Genomic DNA, 20704 nt, shown 5'->3' with positions numbered 1-20704 from the left:
CCCCCCCCCCCCCCCCCCCCCCATCTTGCTGAGGGGGCCAGGATCTGCTGCCAAGAACTTTCCAGAAAGTTTGGGACAGAGCTTTTTAATCCAGCCACCAGGCCCCATTGCCTTTCCTAAACTGCCTCAGTACACCAAGCCCTCCCCCATCTTGCCTTTCCAACCCCCATCACTTCTCCCCTTCGCTTAGCCCTTGGCAACCTTAAACCTTTCTCCAGCCCACACCCCCCAGGTTTTTTTTTTTTTTTTTTTTTTTTTTTTTTTAACAGGGACACAATATCTCCCTCCTAAGCAGGCTTTGCAGGGCCTTTAGGAGCAGCTGACAAAGAGAACAAGCAATTTCCTAGCCTTTCAGCTCCACACTGCCTCTGTTTTTTGTGAGTGGCCAGTGCACCTGTTGTGATAAGCCGTGCCCCCTTCACAAGCAATTTCAAAAGAAGGCAAGTGCTATACCCCACTCCCGCCCCTTTCTTTTAAGGGGATGTTAATAATTTTAAGAAGGAGTGGGGGGCGGGAAGAGACAAATTCTCTGGATGGGTTCTTTAGCCTGACACTCACGGGCTGTGTTGATGTGGAGGCTAATAAAGGGAAGACAGTGGGGTCCTCATGGGCTCCCCAGGGCTGTGCCCTGCTAGGCTGGGTGGGAGTTGGCTCCATTTGCGATGGGGTGGGGTGGGGGGCTCTCCTCTCCTTGCTCTCTGTGGGCTGTTTTGGTTTATTTGTTCTGTGGTTCTCTAAGCTTCTTTGTTTGACCCTGGCCAGTAAGGGAGGCTGAAGGCTGGGTGAAAAGAACCTTCTCCCAGCAAAACAAATTTTGGCCTAAGGAGATTAAAGGGCTTCCACTTTGCTGAGCTGGGTGGGAGGGCACGCCTGTGGCCCCTTCCGGGTTTTTCTTTTTTCTTTTTAAAAGTCTATTAAACTCATGCTGGCAAAGGTGTCGGCCTGACAGACAGAGAACGGAAATTCTCTGTTGAGCCCCGGACAAGCGGCCCACTGGGCTGCCCGGTGGTGTGTCTCTGACATGAACGGAGAGCCTCACCCCCCAGGGGGAGGACGGTGTCCCAACACTCTGGCTATTGGGTTCAAGGGGAGCCATTTGCCTCCGCCACCTCCATCCTCTGCGGCCTGTGTTGAGCTTAAGGTTGTGGGTCCCAGAAGCCTCTGGGGGCCTGGAGTTACTGCCTAGAAGGTGCTGTCTTCTCATGTTCGGTGCCTTGGGGAGCACCTGGCCTTCCTGGTACAAGCCACCCTGTGCTGTTACTGCCTATGTTGGGGGTGGGGGTGGGCGGTGGAGAAAACTTGTTGTGTTCAGTCAGCCTTTGGAGGTTTGCAAGTTAACCTGACGATGGGCAGATGAGCAAGAGGAAAGAAGCCGGGTTTAAAGACATGGGTAGGCGTGGGAATTCACAAAAAGATGTGACTCGAGGCCCGGCTGGCACCTGGGGCTTGCAGGTCACCTCGGCAGAGGATAGAGAAAGGCCGAGAGGTGCTTCTGGAAGAAAAGGCTTCTTGGAAGGGGAGGGGGGGGGAAGGTCACTTGAAGAAAATGAAATGACTTTTTGGAAAGATAAACGAGCCCCTAGGGGAATAGATAGGAGATGTGATAGTTGGTGACAGCTATCTATCTGGCTCTCATCTGCAAGCAGAGAAGATTCCAGTGGCTTCGGGTTGGGGATTAATGACAATTGAGTTCTTTTGGGAGGCCCTGCTTTTAGGCAGATAAGGGATTTCAGGAAAGCAAAAATGGCTTCAGCTCAAAATACTTTTTATGACACTGGCTTATTCTCTGCCTTTTCACCTGTGTCTTTACCCAGACTGACAGGTTAGGAAGTCTTGGAGAACACCAGCCAGCCCCTGGCCCCGGGCAGGCCTGCCAAAGAGTTGTGATGAACACACACTGATAGCTGGTAGTGGCTTTTATTTTATTTTATTTATTTTTTTAAAAAATGTTTTATTTATTTGAGAGAGAGAGAGAGGCAGTGTGAGCCAGGGAGGGTTAGAGAAAGAAGGAGACACAGAATCCAAAGCAGGCTCCAGGCTCTGAGCTGTCAGCACAGAGCCCGATGTGGGGCTCGAACCCACGAACCTTGAGATCATGACCTGAGCCAAAGTCGGACACTTAACCGACTAAGCCACCCAGGTGCCCCTATTTTATTTTATTTTAAAGTTATTTTATTTATTTTATTAAATAAAAGTTTATTTTAAACTTATTTTAAAGTTTATTTATGTCTTTTCAGAGAAAGAGAGAGAGAGCATGTGTGTGAGCAGGGGAGGGGCAGAGAGAGAGAGGGAGAGAGAGAATCCCAAGCAGACTTGGCACTGTCAGCACAGAGCCCAACGTGGGGCTCGATCTCCTGAACCATGAGCCGAAATTAAAGAGTTGGATGCTTAACTGAGCCACCCTGGTGCCCCATAGAAGGAGCATTTAAGTACACGTGTGTGTCAGTTATACAAAGGCTTCAGCTGAGCTCTGTCCAGGGGGTGATGGGGCTTTGAAAAAGGTGAAGGGTTGAGTCTCCATGTATGGGTCTTGAGTTGTGTGGTTGAAGATGGGGCGTGGGGCAGCATGTTAGCCGTTTATCTGAGGCACACCTTACCTTGTGACACTAGACTTGTTTCCTCTCACCTGATGTTCTTTGGTCCAGCGCCCTGCGGGCTGACCACAGGGTGACAGAACTTTTTCCTTAGCTGCTATTGGACACCGGGGAGCTCACCAGCGCTCACCAGTGCTGAGTTTCTGTGGACAGTTACCTCTGGGGGGTCATTCCTTAGCTGCTATTGGTTCCCTCACTGCCCGGGTGTACTCATTCTGCTAGCTTTTCCTCCTGGATTCAGCCTGTTGATCGGCGTGCCAGTGTCAACTCCTTGATAATACCTGCTTTCAGATATTTTGACAAATGGGATTTTCATGGGGGCTTTTCCTATCCTGCCCAAACTGATGTCTAGTCGGTTGATATATTATCAAAGAATTTACAGCTACAAGCTGTTGGAGATCATCTTGAAGGGAGACGTCTGGGGGTTGCAAGTGACTTAATACTTATTTTAAAGACTAAATGTCATCACTTCTAAATAGTCGTTGCATTTCATAAGAAAACGAAACTTTATAGTGGTTATTGTGGGTGATGGCGTCCCCTCCTGTGAGTGTTTGGGGGTAGATTGTCTTTCCTCTGAGGACATTTTAGGGTCTTTCTGCCTGGGACAGCACTGGGGAAACTAGGTATTTCCTGAGGAGTGGGGGATGGTTGCAGGCACTACTCACATGTGACATCAATAATATATCAAATTGCAGACTTGAGAAAGCATTGCTATTTGGTTCTGACTTATGCCCCTTGATCAAGTCAGAAAGTCTCCATTTGCTTCTTTATTTTTGATTTTTATGAAAAAATTTTTTAATGTTTATTTTTGAGAAAGAGACAGAGAGAGACAGAGAGCAAGTGGGGCAGGGCAGAGAGAGGGAGACATAGAATCCAAAGTAGGCTCCAAGCTCTGAGCTGTCAGCCCAGAGCCCAACATGGGGTTCGAACTCATGTCCCATGAAATCGTGACCTGAGCTAAGTCAGATGCTTAACTGACTGAGCCACCCAGGCGCCCCTCTCCGTTTGGTTCTGAAATGTCTTGAATCTGTGTCTCCTACCAACTCTTCTTTTTCTTGGGTTTCTTCCTCTTTCTCTTCATTATCCTTGTCATTTTTCTTGGAAAACAAAGAGGGAGCAAGCCCCAGGCTCCCAGCTCTCAGGATCCTTCTGGAATCTACAACATTGCAATCTCTATATTTATTTTCATGGTTCCCTTCTGTTTACGGCACGTGATATTGGTTTGCATTTCACTGTGTCAAAGTTTTTATTTAACGTCATATTTAAGATAACATGTGAATGGGAAAACAGTGGCTTAGATCATTTCTGTTCTTTTCCAATTGTATCTTATTGTCTCTTAACTCCTATTCTTTGGAGGAATGACTTTTCACTACTACCAACTTGATTTCATGAAGTTTCTCTTTTACCACCAATTTCTACTGCTGGAAGATTTCCTTTCTTAAGGGGGATCAATTATTACTTTATGAAAAAGTTCCTTAAAATTTTTTAAAAATTTATTTACTTTCAGAGAGAGAGAGAGAGAGAGAGAATCGCAAGCAGGCTCTGCACAGTCAGCGCAGAGCCTGATGCTGGACTCCAACTCGTGGAACCGTGAGATCATGACCTGGGCCGAAATCAAGAGTCGAACACTTAAGTGACTGAGCCACCCAGGCACCCCCCCCCTTTTGCTTCCTTGTGCAGCCAGGCCCCACTCTTTCTGCTGTGGCATGCTGGGCTGGGTGGCAGGGTCAGGAAAGTTGGCTGGGGCAAGCATGCTTGCTCTCCTGCAAACATTTGTTTGTTTGTTTGTTTGTTTTAATGTTTATTTCTGAGAGAGAGAGAGACAGCGTGAGCAGGGGAGGGTCAGAGAGAGAGGGAGACACAGAATCTGAAGCAGGCTCCAGGCTATGAGCTAGCTGTCAGCACAGAACCCGATGCGGGGCTCGAACCCACGAACCGTGAGATCATGACCTGAGCCGAAGTCGGATGCTTAACCGACTGAGCCACCCCGGCGCCCCTGCAAACATTTGTTAACATTTGTGTTGGACCTCTGCTTGGCCTTGATCACTTTCTACTCTGTGCATAATGTGCTGGCCTCCTGGCCTACCTTTATTCTGGATAGCCAGGCCTTACAGGTTGGGGCCCGGCTTACCCATCCCTGCATCTTACACAGGGACTGGGCCATCATTAGCCCATGGGAGGTCCCTGATAGTGGAGGCAAACCGCTTGGTGTGGCATCTCAGCAACTGGCAGATTTATCTGGTCAATACTGGCTGGTCTGGCAGTTAGCAACAGGTGAAGTTTTGGACAGTGTGTCCCCACAGCCTCATCACTGGGTTGGAAGTGGTTCTTAGACCAAACGTTTACTAGCAATTCCCATAGGCAGGTGAAGTGGAGCTCTCAGTGCTCAGGCACAGGGACAACCATCTGATACCATCGTCTCACTCTGAAGTAACACAATGGCCTATTTTTGGGTCAGGTGAGTGCCCCTCAGCCCCTGCCTCAGTGATTAGAAGGACACAAGCCAAAGCAGAGTGGAAGACCCACCGTGCTACTTCTAAAATATTAAGATTAGGATTTCCCAGGGGCTGCTGGGTGGTTCAGTTGGTTGAGTGTCTGACTCTTGACTTCGGTGGCTCAGGTCATGATCTCATGGTTTCATGGGTTCAAGCCCTGCATTGGGCTCTGCACTGGCAGCACAGAGCCTGCTTGGGATTCCCTGTCTCCCTCTCTCTCTACTCCTCCCTCACTTGCTCTCTCTCCCTCAAAATAAATAAATAAACTTAAAAAGTTAAGAAAAACTTTCAGATTAGGACTTACCAGATTCTTTAAAAAATTATTTTTATAGTTTATTTAATTATTTTGACAGAGAGAGTGATCAGAAGGTGTGTGTGTGGGAGAGAGAGAGAGAGAGAGAGAGAGAGAGAGAGAGAGAACCCCAAGCAGGCTCCACAGCTGTCAGCATGGAGGGTTTGCCGGATTCTTACACCTTATTCATACAAGGTGGTGGGACCCTGAGCCATTTTTCTCTCAACTGGTACATTGTACACTGAGCACCTCACCGGAAGGAAGACAGCGTTTAATCCCTTGTGCTCATAACAAGTCCTCTGCTGTACATTTTCATCGGGGTTTTTTCGATGCCCTCTGGTTGCATCTTTGGTGGGTTCTTGATTGGGGAATGTCACGTGGTTAGTAACTATGCTTAGGCCACACCAAACACACACACACACACGCGCGCACACACACACACACACACACACACACACCATTGTTAACATGCAGTATTCTGGAGTAAATCACCACACAGGCGATGGGATACTTTTGGAACTGTAGAGAATCATCCGCAGAGGCAGATGTCTGGGTTTTGGCCACGGCTCTGCCTCTCTGAACGCTGGCCGAAGTCGAAGTGATGCCTTCACGGTGGCTCGGTGCATGGTATGCCGTGATGACTTGTGTCAGCCTGGCAAGTCACAGACAGGCTCTTCTCATTCATTTCCCGGATTGTCTCCTTATCTGTAAAATGAGGATGGTAAGCTCACTGAAATTGTGAGTTTTCTTCTCAGCCAGGAGACAACACGGGTGAAATTGCCTTGTAAGCTGTAGAAAAGCCACACAAGTGGCAGAGGCTTTTGTTCTTACTCTATCACGAAGGCCCAGGTAGGAGCAAAGAATGTTGGGAACTGTCTCTTTCCTGGCAGGTAGGACTAAATCACCTGGGCCTGTTAAAGGAGCAAACGTAAGTCCTGCCCTTCCCTCAGTGGCGCTGAGCAAGGTCTGAGAACCTAATCAGAACCTTTTCGGTTCAAATGAAGATCTCTGTTCTGCTCTGAGCTGTTGCGTGTCATCCTGAGGTTTCACGGCCGATATCCCGAAGCATAAAACAAAGATTTATCAACGCCAGTTGAAGATATGGATGGTTGGCTGGTTTGTCAAAAGTAAGGTCCTAACTTTGTAATCTGCTTTCATCTGAAATTTGCACTGATCTCGTTTGGCTTAACTCCTATCACTGGGCTGTCTTCTTTCTGTTCCTATTTACGCCGGCAACGTTTGGCCTAAGAAAACATACACTTGCCTGTCAACTAGGGACTCAGTCTCCTGCGGAATCAGATTCCCAGAGAAAGCACAAAAGGGGAGCAGAGGGAAGGGAGATGGAAGACGTTGTATTGCTTTGAGGCCAAAGCTTATTTTCTTGGCTGGCGAATGCTTTTTTTTTCTCACCTTTTGACATAATCCTAATGGTCCCATTAAAATACATTTAGCCGGTCTCTTGCTCTCTCAGCTCCATCTGCTAGCACTCTGTGTCCTTTGGTGAACGGCAGACAGGTTTTAAGTTCCGAACAGCAGAGAACAGGCTAAGTATTAGAACAGGATCATATGTCTCCCGTTTTTATTTTCAAAAATATCCCCCATTTTATTGCTGAGCATTGAGTCGCAGCTGGACTGAAAGAGGCCCAGGCGACAGAAAGGTGACGCTGGCCTCTGACATTACGTGCGACACCCAGGGCAGGTTTTCCGAGGAGACTGAGGAATCTCCTTTATGAGGAATCTTCTGGAGTGAAATCTTCTGGCTATGTTATTTTTGGAAATTCCGATTTAGCTTTGTTTAGGTGACTCTCGACATTCCTTCCATTTCTTTGAGCGGGCAATTTTGGGGGCCGTGCCTTGGGTTCAAGTTCATAAATAAATGAGAGTGTGCCTCAGCCTCGTGCGGACTTTCTGGCAACAGACAGAGCTGGGAAGGGCTGGGGTGGTTGCAGATTAAGGGCAAATAGAGCTCGTCTACAGTGCAAACAAGCTGTATTTACTCAGCCTCTTTGCACGCTTGCTCTCTGCCTACCAGTGGGCAGCCACAGCTGGGCTGGGAAAGTGATATGGTGCTGGAGAGCCTCTTAAATTCTCTTCCCCATCGCCCAGAGTGACATACAATCTCTTCCAGGAAACAGCGTGAGCCCACCACAGCTGGCCCGGGGAAGCTTGCTGTTCGGGGCAGGAGGGCCCGCGCTGTGGTTTGAACAGCCCATCAGCAACAGCCTTGCGGTGAGCTCTGCATGCTGCTGGGCGAGGTGGGCGGGCCCATGGGTGGCCTGTCGGTCCCTCGGTCCCTCGTGGGGAGACTTCAGGGCCTTGGAGGCCGAGTCCAGGTTCTAACCCAGGGGCTTGGGGCTTCTCCGACAATGCCCTCTGCAATCAGACTGCCGAGGGGAACTGGAGGAAGTGATTCCTGAGAGGTGGCTGGCCCTGGGGTGGTTGTAGATCAGGGGTGGGCGGGGTGGGGGTGGGGCAGAAGCTGCAGCTCTGACCTGCCTCAGATCGCTACCCTCTTCTCTACTTACACAGCTGTATTTTCAGGGTCGTTTGCCTAGCTACACGGCTAAGGCTCGGAGTCCCCCAGTCACACTTTCTGATTTCTCAGCGTGGGCAGTGCTGTTGACCTTCGGGCAGGGTAATTCTCTGTGGTGAGAGCTGGCCTGGGGCACGCAGGAGGGTTAGCAGCCTGTCTAGCCTCCACTCCCTGGATGCCAGTAGTACACCATGCCATTGTGACACACAAAAATGTCACCAGATGTTGCCAAATGTCTCCTGATGGGGCAAAAATGCCCCCAGTTGAGAAGCACTTCATTTACGGAGAACAATAAACACTCCCCTCTGCCTCCACTTCCAAAGCGATATGTACTGGTTAGGAAGAGAGCAGGTAGGAAGCCAGCTAATGTTTTTAATATTTGAATACAGGGTTCCTTTATTAGCTAGAAGCTCATGAAATTGTCATTCATTCTGGATGTCGACATTGTTGAATGGCAACAGTTTCATAGGATTCAGCCTAATCCTGGCCCCCCTGAAACCTAGATTTGCATACAGCTTGATTACAAGGAGCCTAGGACAGGGTCGTGACCTATATTGTTTCTTAAACACCCCCAGAAGTGTGGTCTGCAAAAGGTTGTGTTGTTTGAGGGTGGATGGGTGGAAGGGAGGGGAAAGAATGCTGGAGAAGGGAGCCAGAAACATCCAAGAGTCTCCGGGACGAGAATGAGCTGGGATAATTTTACATGTCCCGGCTGAGGGAAAGGAAGATTCCCACTGGGGTCCTTTAATGGCAGGATCATTCTGAAGCTGAGGGGAGAGGAGCTCGTGAGATACCAGGGTCTTGGCAGAAGAATGGCCTTGCTGGGGAGAGGTGGACTGTAGCAGTCATAGAGCAAGCATGAACCAAGCCCTCCTTCCCCATTTATGATGTGTAGGCAGGGGTGAAGTGCAGTGTAACTTTAGGAGCAGTTGCGGACTTGCCTTAAGCACTTGAGGGCAGCCTGAGTTGACTACATTTTGGAGGAAGGAGGCTTTGGCTGAGGCCAGCCCCGCCCTGGACGATTTCCCATGGGGGGTTGGTTACCCAGGACCTGCTCCTCCAGTTTGGTAAAAGTTAACACTCCTCGAGAAGGCCTTGGATGCCTCCTCCCTCCCCTGGCACTGGCTGCCTCGGGCACTGGCTCCTTTGCTTTCACTTTTTGTCCAGAGCCATCATGGCACCCCCAAGATGGCGTCCCCAAGATAAGTTCCTCAAAACATGCTCTTGAGCTTTTTTTTCTCACTGGCTCCTTCATCCCTGCCTCTAACATGCCTTGATATGCCCATTTTTCAAAAGTTTGTTTATTTTGAGAGAGAGAGAGGGAGGGATAGAAGTACTCAGTGAGTGGCAGAGAGACAGGGAGAGAGAGAATCCCAAGCAGGCTCTGCACTGCCAGGGGGGACCTGATGTGGGGCTTGAACTTACAAATGGTGAGATCATGACCTGAGCTAAAACCAAGAGTTGCTTAAATGATTGAGCCACCCCAGGCGCCGTGCAACATGCCCTTTTGAACATTGGTACACCAAAAGCTTTTATCCATCTCATTACAGAATTGTTTGCAGTTTGATCAGGTGGAAGTTTGGCTTGGGGCAGGAGGGGTCCTAGGGCAGCGGAAACCTCAAAACTTGGGGCAGGTGGGTACAGGCCTCGGTGACTGTCTGAGCACTGTGACGGCTCAGACAAACAGAAAATCCCTGGATGGAAATCCTGTGGACTCACAGGATGAGAGGGGACCTCAGATACACACATTTCTATAGCTCCACTTCACAGACGAAGCAGTTGGGGTCCAGGCTGATCTTCCACATTACCCACTACCCACAGTTCATTCCAGCACTGGGCACTTAGTCCCTTTCGGCCTAACCATGCCCTTTGCTCTGCGTTAGCCCAGCACGATGTGGAGGGACCTAGGGCTGCAAAGTTCCGCGGTCTCTGGGCCACGAGGTTTTGCTCCCATGCGGAGGAAAGAACTGACTACTAATTCTGCTTCTGGTTTTACTTTCTTTTAATAACTCCTAGCAGAGCAGTCTATGCAGTGGGCGCTGGATATATGCTTGTCCACTGCCGGTGTGGACGAGTGACCCCATTTGAGGCAGCCCCCCTCACCCCTACCCCTGGCCAGGAGCTCATCAGAAGGGCTGACTCCATGTGTCACCCAGGCAGTGTGAGCTCATTATAGCCTCTCATACGATGGCAATCCCTGGCTCAGACTCGACAAATATCCTCATCCATTTGTGCATCTTTTAGTGGGGAGGAGGAAGCAAAATAAGAAAGCAACTCAGGGGGGTTCCTCCTGACTCCTGCGAGTGGTTCCCTAGCACCCACTTGGTATCAGGGTCAGATCTACTTGGGCCCTTTTCAGGAAGCCATGCACATTCACCTCCCCAGAGGCAGATTTCTCAGGAAGTGAAGGAGACCAAAAGCTTCAGGGCCCTTCACTTGCATGGCCTCTTTCGCGACCCCGTGCCTAATTTGTATTTATAATTTTGGACATGCTTTGCATTGTAAAAACAATATGACCGCGGGTCTGGCAAAACGTGGACCCACTTGCATTCACCTTCTGCAATAAGAAACCGTGGCCCTCGGTAGCCCAGCGTCTCCCGTGTCTTCACCAAAGCCTGGCTGGGAAAGGCACGGATAAAGGGGGTGCAGGTAATGGCCACCAGAGAGGAGGAGGTCTGCGTGGGGTCTCCCCTCCCCTGCCCCGTTTCAACAGGGCTCCATGTCAGCCCCATGGATGAAGGCAGCGAGAGTCCCCTTTAATTTGGCTTCCTTCCTTCCCTCAGTGGTGGCAGCTGGGGACATGGGAGCGAAACAGTTGAGTGAGGCACCCAGGAGGCGCAAGGCCCCAAGAGAGGCTCCAGGCTGTATAGGGGCTTTCCTGGGCCATGGGAACACATCACGCACACCAGCTCTCGGGAGGGGCACAACCGAGGCAGGCCTGCAATGATGGGGGTGTTCTTACACAAGTCACTGGGTGGAGACCTGATGGTGCCTCATCGCTGGGTCCAGCGCACATGGGCTGCGGGTTCCAATGTCTTGCTGGGGAAACGAAGGTCAGACCGGGATTGCTTAGGAGCAGTCTTGACCTCATTGCCCTCCCTTCCCTACGCTCCCCCTCCTCGCGGGTCTGTGTGTGTAACTCGAGTGCCGGCTGCTGGCCCGCTCGCAGGGGAGGAAGCTCTTCCTCTCCCTGCCTTTGTGGCGGCGTTAAGTGGACACTCTATTCTTCTGTGCTTCCTGCCTGGCAAGTACTGACCAGGGTCACTTGCAGGGCTGCTAAACAGCTGCTAGGCCTCACCCTGGCGGCGCACAAGGCCATTCCGGGCCCATCCATCAGCTGGACTTGACAAGTGTTTTGGGAACTGCCTGGGTGAAAGATGGGAAGCGAGCGTAGGCGTGGCCCCTCACTCACCCAAATCCCATACCTAATTTGTCCAGAGGCCCCGTGCCCCCCACCGCAGGGAGTGACAGAACCCGCACGAAAGGCTCGGGCATCCCCATGTTGTCATCTGCCTGGTGGCCATGGCTACTTTTCTTTGTTATTCACTCGTTCAATATTAATTGATTGCCTGCTTAAGATGACAGAAGAGCCTGCGTTGTCAACCTCTTTCTTTCAATAGCTAACATTTGGTGCTGATGGATGTCAAAAAGATTGCTTGGGTCTGGAGAAAAGGAGTTTTGTTTTTGTTTTTTTTTTGTTTTTTGTTTTGGGTTCATTTCACCCTTTGCGGGTGGCTAAAATCCAGCTCAAGGGTTTGGCTTTTTCAACGGATGATCCCGTCTATTTCGAGTTTTATACACAGAGACTCTGATTTCAGTTGGCAACTCTGTTCTTGAGAAACCAACATGGAAGACCCAACCGTTGGTTTCCTGGGCCTTTCAGCCATCACTCCCTTGGTGGCGTTAGGGAACCATGGGCATTTAGGACAGACACACGCAGCCGGTGGATCCCTAGTGTCTGCTGTACTTTTGGTCTCTGCTGCTAAGAAGAGGGGAAGGTGACAGGTAGAGATGAGTTATGAGTGAAATAATATTCTACTTCCTTACACCTCTGTCTGCCCTAAGAACTAGTTCTGGGATTTGTGAGCTCTGGTGGTAGAACAACACGTGACATTAATCCTTCAGGAGGGCACAGGGAACAAATGGGAGGCATCAGTGCCATGGGGACCCCGGGTGGGCGTGGTGGCGAATGAGTAATGTCTTCTACATAAGTTCGTCCAATATCTGCAGAAGCCGTGGCGATATTATCCATGTATATTAGGAAAGGATTGCCTAACTTATAAAAGCCTTTGTCATTGTGTGTTTTCTCCATCAAAGGAAATTAAAATACAATTACTATCATGCATGCGGTAGTTGAGCACATTATTTGACCTAAAAAGGAGTCTCATGGTTGAAAAGTTCACTCGTGTTCTAGGAAGTAAAATATGAATGTGCATTCTGGGTTTTTTTTTTTTAATCCCGTGAGATAAAATAGCAACCACGGAAGCTGGCTGAGCTGTAAAAACTGCCTAATCTGTCTTTCACGTTTAGATCGTTTGCTTTTCAACAGTGTACACAAGCCCTGAGCTGTTCGTAGGCCCACTAATATCAGCAAAACTGCCTTCGGGAGATCTGTCCGAGCCAGGGTTAGTGGCGCAGGACTCTGAAGGAGGGAAGGCAGAAAAGGAAAGTTAATCTTCCAACCGCTACTGGAGTGTAGAAAGCCCCTCCTATCCCTCAGCTGTTTGCCCACTGGCCCCGTTGCCCTGGTTTAGGTATCGGTTAAGTATTTTCCTTGCCTTCCTTTTGGCATGATGGGTTGTGGACGTCTAAACATGAGGCCTTTCCCACCTGGACTTGCCCTGCCTTTTTCCTGGGGATAGAAGGGGCTTGTTTGGAGGGCCTGCCCTGGCATGGACGCTGGGCAAACGGGCACAGGGGCAAAAGCATCTCTTTGTACATCGTGCCTGAGCTAAGTAGCCCTTTCATTGGGGTAATCAACACCTTTTGTTGCTGCCAGACCCTTCACGATTGATCCAGTATTAGCCGTACTTTGAGGTGGCCTGGAGAGGGGTAAACGTGCCCACGGAGGCTTCCAGAAGGGACACACTGAACACTGCCTCCATTGGTTTCCTCGTTCAGGAGATCCGCTAAGGAAAACAGAAGCTTGTTAGTCTCAATTTTGGCGATAAGTAGAATCTATCACCAGAGACAGTAAAAACCCTTTTGAAAGTTCCCACTTAACACATTTGCTCTACGATTCTTCACATTTTTACATCCTGCCCTTGATTTTCTATTTCCCGTCTATGAAATTTTCATGAGTTGGTTCCTTTTGAAGAAAGAATCTTAAATCACACATAATTATATTTACTCAGACTCTACTTAATGTATGAACTGACTGGAACCGAGAGGGAAACCCCAAATCCAATCAAATGCTCCAAATGGGGTAGGTCAGGAGCAGAAACCCATTGGGTGTGCAGTGTGGGGTGGAGTGTTTATACGGTGAAGCCGTCCTTGAGAGCGGGTTGGCTGGATTAAAAGCGTTACAGGGGCTCTTGGGTGGCTCAGTCGGTTAAGCATCCGACTTGATTTTCTGTTCAGGTCATAATCTCATGATGCATGAGCTCAACCCCTGAGTTGGGCTCTGCGCTGGCAGTGCTGAGCCTGCTTGGGATTCTCTCTCTCCCTCTCTCTGCTCCTTCCCTGCTTGTGCTTGCGCTCTCTGTCTCTCTCTCAAAATAAATAAAAACTTAAAAAAAATAGCACATCTGCTTACTTATGGAAGTGATGAAGCCAAAGGATGGTGACCCTAACTGTAAGGAAGAATTCTCAGCTCCTCTTTCCTCTCCTCTCAGTCTCTTCCTTTGCCCACACGGTCAGCATTCTGCTTCCAGACTAAGTTCAATGAACTATGACAATCTCTGAACTCTGCTGCTCCAAAAAAACCCATTTTAAAAAAAAAGTTTTTTTTATGTCTTTATTTTATATTGTGAGACAGAGCATGAGCGGGGGAGGGACAGAGAGAGAGGGAGACACAGGATCTGAAGCAGGCTCCAGGCTCTGAGCTGTGAGCACAGAGCCCGACGCAGGGCTTGAACCCATGGACTGTGAGATCATGACCTGAGCCAGAGTCGGACGCTTAACCGACTGAGCCACCCAGGTGCCCCCAAAAAACCCATTTTGATTCCATGCCTCTCCCCTTATATTACCCACTTTAAGGACTTTGTTTTGTTTTGTAATGGAGGGGGAGGGTAGAAGGAGTACCAGGAGGGATTTTGCATAAATAAATGCTTACGTTTAAACTCTCAACTCTTGCATTTTTGTCCAAACTCTAGGACTTTAAAGTCCTTTTATTATTATATCCATTTTGTTATTAAATTTGTGGCGAACACCAATGAATTCCTTATATTGGCCCTGGTGCTATGTCTTATGCAGAGGCATGGAAAGATGGCATAGTCTCGTCTTTAAGAAACTTACCGTCTAGTAGTACAGGCAAGATTTATGAATGAATCAACTGGAGAGTAATACTTGATGGACCTTGAGCTAGTCTCTAATCTGGTGCCGTGCATACGGAAAGAGCTCAGCTGCTGTTTGTCCAGTGAATAAAGTGTTAAGTTGTGTTTTTGAGACAATGGCGCAATCGGACCTCAGATAATGAGAAGATGTGGTTGGTGCAGACTTTTCAGGAGGTGGGGGCTTGAGCCACGTCTGGAAGGAGGGCTGAAAGGGCTGAGTGAGTTAGAATTGAGGGTATTTTAGGAAGATGAGAAAACTGGAGAAAAGACCCAGGGAGCCATACCTTGGTTGGGCCAAAGGATATGGCTTGAATGAGGACTAGTAAGAGATGAGATGAGGTTAATGGTAGAATGGGTTGAAAATCAGCTGGAGTTGGGACGTGGGGTACATCAAGTGATAACGCAGTGGGAGGGAGAGTGGTATCCTTTGAGTGAGTTTCTCAGAATGAAGGAAAATTCATAGCTCTGGATCAAATGTGGCAAGGCAGACAGTTAAAAAGACTTTACAAATGTGGTAAAATATACCTAACAATTTTCCATCTTCGTGATTTTTTGGTGCACATTTCAGTAACATTAGCTATATTCACACTGTGCCACCATCACCGTCATCTACCTCCTGAACTCTCTACGTCTTCATGTCCTGAAACTCTATAATCATTAAACAATATCCCCTTGGCCCCATGCATTAGACCCTGGCAAACACCACTCTCTACTTTCTGTTTCTATGAATTTTTACCACTAATCATACTGTATTCATCTTTTTCTGACTGGCTTTTTTTTAATTTAGCATGATGTCCTCAGGTTCATTCACATTGTAGTATGAGTCAGAATTTCTTTCCTTTGGGGGCGCCTGGGTGGCTTAGTCGGTTAAGCGTCTGACTTTTGCTTAGGTCATGATCTCGCGGTTCATGGGTTCGAGCCCCGCGTCGGGCTCTGTGCTGACTGCCACCTCAGAGCCTGGAGCCTGTTTCAGTCTGTGACTCCCTCTCTCTCTGACCCTCCCCTGCTCACGCTGTCTCTCTCTCTCTCCTAGAAATAAATAAAACATTAAAAAATAAAAAAAGAATTTCTTTCCTTTGTAAGGCTGAATAATAGTCTACTGTATGTATCGACCACATTTTGTTGCTTCCTTCACATGCACTTGGGTTGATTCCACTTCTTGACTATGGTGAATGAACATGGCTGGGAGCACAAACATCTCTTTGAGAGCCTTCGTTCAATTCTTGTGGATATATTCCCAGAAGTGGAATTTCTGGATTGTTTGTTAATTCTGTTTTCAATTTTTGAGGAGTCACTATACTGTTTTCCACAGTGGCTACCCCATTTTATATTCTCACTAAGAGTACGTGAGGTTTCAACTTCTCATTTTTTTTTTTAATATATTTTTTTTATTTCTAGGAGAGAGAGAGACAGTGTGAGCAGGGGAGGGTCAGAGAGAGAGGGAGATATAGACTCTGAAATAGGCTCCAGGCTCTGAGCTGGCAGTCAGCACAGAGCCCGATGCGGGGCTCGAACCCACAAACTGCGAGATCATGACCTAAGCAAAAGTCGGACGCTTAACCGACTAAGCCACCCAGTCACCCCCCAACTTCTCATCTTTGCTAACACTTGTTAGTTTCTGTTTTGTTTTTTTTAAATTCTGTTTTATAGGAGCCATCCTACTGTGTATAAGTTCACATCTCATTGCAGTTTTGATTAGCATCTCCCTAATGACTACTAATACTGAACATCTTTGCATATGCATATTGGCCATGTGTACATTTTCTTTGGAGAAATGTGTCTTCAAAGTCCTTTGCCTATTTTGCAAAATGCAAAAATGTGTTCAATTTGTCTATTTTTGCTTTTGTGGCCTATGTCTTTGATGTCACACTCAAGAAATCATCGCCAAATCCAGCGTCGTGAAGAATTTTTCCTATTTTTCCTTTTAAGAGCTTTGATAGATTTGGTTTTACATTTAGGTGTTGGATCCATTTCGAGTTAATTTTGTATCTCGTGTAAGGTAAGGGCCCAACTTTATTTTTTGTGTGTGAATATCCAATTTTCCTGACACCACTTGTTGTCTTTTCCCTCTTGAACGGTCATGGCAACCTTGCTGAAAATCATTTAATCGTGTATGAGAAGTTTATTTCTTGGTTCGGTATTCTCTTGTACTGGTTTATGTATCTGTCTTTATGCCAATAACACATTGTTTCGATTTGATAGCTTTGTAATACGTTTCGAAATCTGGAATTGCAAGATCTCCAACTCTGTTTTTTTCATTCCAGATAGTTTGGGCCACTTGGGATCCCACGAGATTCGATATGAGTTTTAGGATGAATTTTCGTTCTGCCAAAAAGAAAAATGGTGGAGAGGGGGACTTGATCGGGATTGCATTTAATCTACGGATTGCTTCGGGTAGTACTGGCACCTTACCAGTATTACGTCTTACGATTCATGAACACAAGATGTTTTTCCCTATATTTGTGTTTAATTTCTTTCTGCAACATTTTATGTAAGTCTCTTACCCCCTCTGTTAATTTTGTTCCCCTAAGTATTTCATTCTTTTTGACACTATTGTAAATAGAATTGTTTTCTTAATCAAAGCAGACAGTTTGGCCTACCATGATGGCTCTTATGGCTCCATTCTGCTCTCTCTTTCGCAGAGACCGGCTGATACTAATTAGGATGAGAGTTCAGGCCACCCAGAGGGTCACCTTTGCCCTGGGAAGTGGCTGCAGCTCCGAATCTACAGAAGGAACGAGTCAGGGCTGATTTAGAGTAGACCTGAGGTTGTTCAAGGTCTGAGCCTCACAGACACATTATCTAAGATGCTTTATCCAGAGCACAAGTTTGAAGAACTTTCTTCCAAATACTTCTTAGAACAAAGGGAAGAGACATGTAGCAGCTGCTGCGAGGTTATTCGATTGTTAAAGTTCAATTGCAAGCAAAAATGGCGAGAGGTAACTGGCATGTCCTTAGCTCTGCCGTTTCTCACGCTAATGCTGCCTTGATCTTTCACTTCTATTATCCTATTTGCCCCGTTATCGGGTTATCTCCCTGCCTCACTCCTTTTTTTCAAACTTCCCCGTCCTCGGCCTCCTTAGCAGAATGTACCCATCCTCTCAGGATGCCCTCAGGTCCTTGCTGAGCCGAAAAGCAAGCCCTTCCTGAAAAATTAACTCTTGTAAAGCAAGAACAGGTAAAATCTGCAGATTTACAGGGCGACGACATCTTCATGTGAGCAAAGTGACGTGAGCCAGTCTAATCCTGGTGACTTCAGGAGCCCAAAGGCAGGGAGGGAAAGTGGTGACCTGAGCCGGATCCAACAGTGGACAGACAAGCCGGGCACGGGTGACTTGGGGGCAACACGACATGCCGGCCTTTGAGGCAAAACAGCCGTACTATGAGAGGTGGCCCGGAGGTCGACCTCAGCTCTGCCTTTGAGTGGCTTGTCACAAGGTCTCAGGGAGCCTGGAGCTGTAATTGATACTGGTCTCTCAGTGATCCGTTGCTAACCTTAGAGCTTCCTGCAGGCTTGATGTTGGTAGTGGTTTACCCTTGGCCCATGTGGTCACAGGACCTTATGATGCTCCCGTAGGAGTGTGTTAATTAGACTCTAGCAATGAGGAAGGTTTGTTTACAAGTCAGTGCGGACTAAAAACTAGGGGGCCCCCAACTGCTTGGACTGGCCAAATTTCAGAGCAGGAGCTAGTGTAGAGGCCATGACAGTGGGCCTTTGTCAAATGTCACCTGTGCCGCCACTGTGGGTGGCTCTCCCTTCTCCCCTGGAGACCACTGAATGCCGCACACTTCCCTGGCTCCACGGTGGGAGGAGGGGCTTGGCAACGAGCGGAACTTGGGATTCTGGTTTGTGTCCCGTGGCTCCACAGAGCCATCAGCAATGGGAATTTGATACACGGTCCGCCAACATTTCACTGCAAAAGGCACATTTTATCTCCGTCTCCAGAATCTGCAAGACAGCCAAGCTTGGGGACTTGCCAGATAGGCTCTATTCCTTATGTCAGATCTGGGGTAAGTGGTGTTGGGGGCCATCCACCTATTGAACCCCAAGTCTAGAGCTCTGGATGCCAAGTGAAGAAGACCATAGTATTTTTTTGGGGAGTGGGGGCTAGAAGAGAAATATGACAACAGCAGTACCTTGGGCCATGGGCAGCGGGCTAAGTACACAAACAGGTTTAGGTAGACCCAAAGAGAAACACACACACACACCAACACCAAAGGCAAACACTTCTGTCCTACTTCCTTCCTCCCATGTACCTAATTTGTGTTGGTGGAGGCTGAAGACTGATGACTGTTTTGGGGCCTCTGATTATAAACCCATGTGTGTCGAGATTTCAGCTATAAGATTAGGACCTTCTTTGTTGAACCCATGAAATCTCATGTTATTAAATCTTCCCTCTTAACTTGCCACCTGTTCCCTCCTTCCCTGGCCCTAAGACCTTGAGCCCATTCGCCCTTTAATCTTTGTTGCCTGTTAATTCCTGTTTCATCAGGTATAGGACTTGTTCGGAAAATTAAGGTTTTGAAGGCAAGTTCCCCAGCCCGCCTCTCTCTGGGGGGAGCGGAGAGTCCCGAAGATTTCCATAATCGCAACTTGCCTCTGCCCACCGCGCCCCCCTCCCCCCCACACTTATTATTGCTAGCCTGCATCAGACGCCTTTCATTTCTAGCCTCATACAAAAGGGATTTTTTGCCTGTGTGTGTATTTTGTCGCCAACCAGACTGTCAGATGGGATGAAACGAGCTCTGAATCTACTTCTAAGTAGCTCGGGAATCCTCTGATTCTACATAACTGCTGTGACAGCATCTTGGTAACTTCACCTCTATGGGCACTGAAACCCCTAATGGCACAGCAGGCACGCCGTCCGAGTATACGGTGACCACCCTGTAGGGACATTCTAAGTGATTGTCTTAGAGGTCTTCCTGTCAGACACCGGGGTGGACGATGGCATTCCTCTCCAGAAGAAAGCAAGAAGCACACACCGCAGCAACCAATGCCTCCTCCAGACTCTGTCGTAATAGGAGACCCCAACTGCCACTTCTTAACAACTGTGAAGCCATGGTAATAGGCCTAATAAATTTTCCTTGCAGTTTCAAGAGGATGTGGTATCTTTCACTTCCTGTCCCAGACTGCGCTGCATTGTTGCGTCATGCCACAGCTGCTTCGTATCAAGGCATGGCCAAATTCCAACTGGGGACGGCGGGGGGGGGGGAGGGGGAGGCATTTGGTGTGCCACAGTGATGTGGGGGCGACTTCCATTGGTGGCATAGACTCTAAGTCTGCACTCACAAGCTGTCTGGACGCTAATGTTTAAAACAGGACCTTAAAGCGTTAGATTGGGAAGCGACCAGAGCCCCCATTCCAGTGTCGCAGATGACACACGGGTGTCCTACAGTGTGAGAATACCTGCTCGCTGCCTGCTCACTGTCATACATCATGCGCGCTTTCGTATCATTTTGCTTCATAAATAGAAGGCAGGAATGAGGAGCTGAAGGGCTATGTAGAGGGGCAGGGGAGAAAGGGTCAGAAATCTCCCCGGTGCCCCCAGGGTACTTCATATATGCCTGTCTTGTCTCACTTTGCTTGCATTGTGGGTGAATTTTACTTAACGAGAGACAAGATGGCAGAGAAGTAGGGAATTCAGTACTTCCTGCCTGCTTGCATTGTGGGAAATCTAAAGCCAGACAGGTTGTCACTGACCTCACTGTGAGATAACGGGCCATTCATGAAGCAGGTGAGGAACTTGGGGACAGACCCTGCAATGTCAGTGCCCACCTTTTCCCAAATGGACTTTTCCCCCTGCCATTGGTTTTTTTTAGCAGTGCCATTCACAGCGACCTAATTTGCGTCGTGTCTGGGCAAGGAGAGAGCCAAGATACATCCGTGAATCAGGGTTCCGTTGACTTATTTTCTCAACTTTTCGATCTTGCAATGATTTCAGATTTCCAGAAAAGTTACAGGAATAGTAGAAGAATTCCTACATACCGTCTGCCCAGATTTCCTGAATATTAAAATGTCATCACGTTTGTTCGAGCCTTCTCTCTTTCTTCGTAGTGTACTGGAGCCAGTCTGTTCAGGCTCAGGAGAGCCCATGGCTAAAATTTCTGGAAATTTGTGAGCGAGTTGTTTAACATGGCCATTGTTAAGATTTTTTTAAATTAATTTTTTAATGTTTATTTTTGAGAGAGAGAGAAAGAGACAGAGTGTGAACAGGGGAGGGGCAGAGAGAGAGGGAGACACAGAATCCAAAGCAGGCTCCAGGCTCCCAGCCATCAGCACAGAGCCCGACGCGGGG

The sequence above is a fragment of the Hyaena hyaena genome, unplaced genomic scaffold (assembly GCF_003009895.1).
Source record: "Hyaena hyaena isolate Hyena2069 unplaced genomic scaffold, ASM300989v1 scaffold_389, whole genome shotgun sequence".
NCBI lineage: Eukaryota > Metazoa > Chordata > Mammalia > Carnivora > Hyaenidae > Hyaena > Hyaena hyaena.
This window is presented reverse-complemented; position numbering follows the sequence as displayed.